The sequence below is a fragment of the Oncorhynchus masou genome, chromosome 17 (assembly GCF_036934945.1).
Source record: "Oncorhynchus masou masou isolate Uvic2021 chromosome 17, UVic_Omas_1.1, whole genome shotgun sequence".
NCBI lineage: Eukaryota > Metazoa > Chordata > Actinopteri > Salmoniformes > Salmonidae > Oncorhynchus > Oncorhynchus masou.
Window position 1 is genome coordinate 30,120,295 of NC_088228.1, and position 3,412 is coordinate 30,123,706.

The following is a 3,412-nucleotide window of genomic DNA, read 5'->3' on the forward strand; positions in this document are numbered from 1 at the left end:
ACATGTCACGTGCTGTAGGCAGACAGACGTGTGTTTTGCGCTGCAACAGCCTAATGATTGCCCCAAGGGGAAACTTTGAACCAGGGAAAAACATCTAAGACGTATCCCCCTGAGACCCAGCAATACATTGCTGTCCTCTCTAGTGGACATTAGTTATTGGTCTTTATCTCTGATGGCATAAAAGCCACTGTATGAAGTCCTGTTCTCCCTTTGAGAGGACATTCCGGGCTTTTCAATTATACTGAACAAAAATATAAACGCAACATGTAGTTGGTCCCATGTTTCATGAGCTGAAATTAAATATCCCAGAAAGCTTATTTCTCTCAAATTTTGTACACTCATTTTTTACATCCCTGTTAGTGACCATTTCTTGTTTGCCAAGATAATCCATCCACGTGACAGGTGTGGCATATCAAGAAGGTGATTAAACAGCATGATACTTACACAGGTCCACCTTGTGCTGGGGATAATATAAAGCCACTCTAAAATGTGATTTTTTTTTCACACAACATAATGCCACAGATGTCTCAAGTTTTGAGGGAGTGTGCAATTGGCTTGCTGACTGTAGGAATGTTCACCAGAGCTGTTGCCAGAGAATTTAATGTTAATTTCTCTACTATAAGACACCAACTTTTAGAGAAGGCGGCAAACCTAATGGGCAATGTTCCCTCTAATTTCTTTTGTCACTGGGAGAATTTCAGGTCTGTTGAGCGAAAACTTGAAAATTGTGAAACATTGTTCCTTTTTTTGATTAGGATGAAAAATATCTGACAATACCTTTTTTAAATTCTATATGCTATGTATTTTGCTAGAATAATGGCTCACAAAACTGAAGTGTAAGGGGTATCAGTTTTTCAGGTGGACTGGAACTTTATATTTACCACCTGGGTCCTGTTTCAGTAATAGTGAAAGCAGATATTCTTGCCGAATATCTGATAGTCTACCATATTTATAGAGTGGTTAAAATATGTTAATAATGGACCTTTGAGTACATCAAAAATATTCGATATACCTCAACTGGTATGCCATACAACCCTGGAGTTTTCCTGGACTTGAAGGCCTTAATTGCATCTAGAAGTTCCTCCTCTGTAATTAGGCCTTCCCGTTAGTATTTCTGTACAGCTGTTAATTTTACACCATTAATAGAAAAAGCCTTACAATTAACTTGTTAGTGGAGATGGATGAGACTGAAATACAAAATGTGCTTAAAGTATTTTGTTGCCTCTATGTTAGTTTTTATTGATATATATCTGTACTGTTAGTTCCTCTATTTCCTTTGTTAAAATTAACTCTATTGAACTAAATTATTTTTGTTTTAAAGATGTATTGCATTGCATGGCCTCTAAAGGCGCATTTAAAAGTTTCCTATACAAGTGGAGGATCTGCTGTACCTATGTTTTATGTAGGAAAATATCAGTTATAAATTATTGGTTAAAAATAAGTTGTCATCCAGTACGCTTTGATTACATTTCCAATATCCTCGCCCTCACTGAAATTCTGTAAGAGTAATGTGTACACCAATTATTTGAATGTCTGACCACATCCTACCCCCTATCAACACTCCTCTAACTTTTGGTGCCAACAAAAATGACATAAGAAAGTAGTCAAGCTGGCTAGCTTGAATGAGGCTTGATTGAGCATCCGCCATGAATACATATGTAAATGTAATATTTCCTGTTTTTTTTGTCATAAATTAGCAGACATTTCTAAAAACCTGTTGTTGTTTTGTCATTATGGGGTATTGTGTGTAGAAAATGTGGAAAAAGTCAAGGTGTCTGAATAATTTCCAAATGCACTGAACATTAGGATCAAATAACCACAGTAACATACTTGGCCACTGGTAAAACTATAACTTAAAGCGGATACAGCCTCAGTGCTCACAGTATACAAGCGCTGGAAGTTGCACAGAACTTTCACAATTTTCAAGTTTTCGCTCAACAGGCCCGAAATTCTCCCAGTGACAAAAGAAATTAGAGGGAACATTGCCCACTTGGTTTGCCTCCAAAAAGACAAACTAAAAGAAAAATCCACACAAACTTATGATAGAGAAGCAAAAAGAATATGGAGCAAAACAAAACTGGGGAAACACCAAAGCTCAGGCTTCTTTCATACTAAAGTGGTTGAGCTGGAAATCGCACGTCAGCTGAAATGAGGTGTAGCTGGGGGCTCGTCCGGGATAAACCTACATCTATCTCAACATCAAAAGGATATGTGTAAATCCAGTGATAAGTGTAAAGAAAATATTCAGTGCAATGTCTAAAACATAAAATTATGATTTTAGCCACAGACTCAGTTGAGGCAGTTTGAACTAGAACTAAAACTCTATATTTTAGTTTAAAAGCAGCAAAACAATTGTCGTAATAACTAATATTCTGAGTTGTGTATATAAACACAATTACTGATATGGTTGGCATAACATAATAATACCGATGTGATAATAATGATAATCTCAAGGATGATGGAAACCTGATGCACCTGAGCTCAATTTCGAGTCTCAAAGCAAAAGGTCTGAATACTTATGTAAATGCGGTATTTCTGTTTTTTATTTTGAATACATTTGCAAACATTTCTAAAAACCTGTTTTCGCTTTGTCATTATGGGGTATCGTGTGTAGATTGCTGAGGATTTTTTTTCATTTAATACATTTTAGAATAAGGCTCTAATGTAACAAACATTTTAAAAAGTTAAGAGGTCTGAATACTTTCCGAAGGCACTGTAAAGTGCTTTCATTTCCAAACGCTGAAATAAAAGCTGACATTATGTACTTTGCCTAATCTCAAATAAATCAAAATTCTGGAGTATAGAGACAAATATCTTTTTAGGTTTTACTGTCCGAATACGTATGGAGTGGAGTGTAGCTGGCCTATATTTAGTTTTGATGAGGTGTGCTGAGATGAAAACTGCTAATCTGCTAACTATATCTGGATGTCATGTAGTTTTAACTAGTAAGCAACCTCATCATGAGGTGACAAGTTCAAATGGATTGATTTGTAGTGCTTTCTGCTCTTGTACTGTCTCTTTGAAATCTATCACTGTTGTAGTCCCCCGGCTGCTTGGCAAGGCCTGCTCACTCACTTTATTTGGTCTCTGGCTTCATTCTGAATGAACATACTGATACACTTGTACAATTCTATGAGGATTGTGAATTGAATGAATGGGTTTTATTAATATACATATCAGCAACCAAATTGTCAGCAATGAACAAAGAATAGGCCTATACACCTGTATTTGCCTACTTTCTCATCTGAGATGCCTTGTCTTATTGCTACTCACCACCAGGTGGCACAGACTTGTCATCCTCAGGTATTGACTTCATGAAGCTACAGTGACAGTATGGGGAGGGAAGTGATGCAATACACCAATATGGCAACACCAATATACTGTACTATGTTAGGTCTGAGAATCACACACA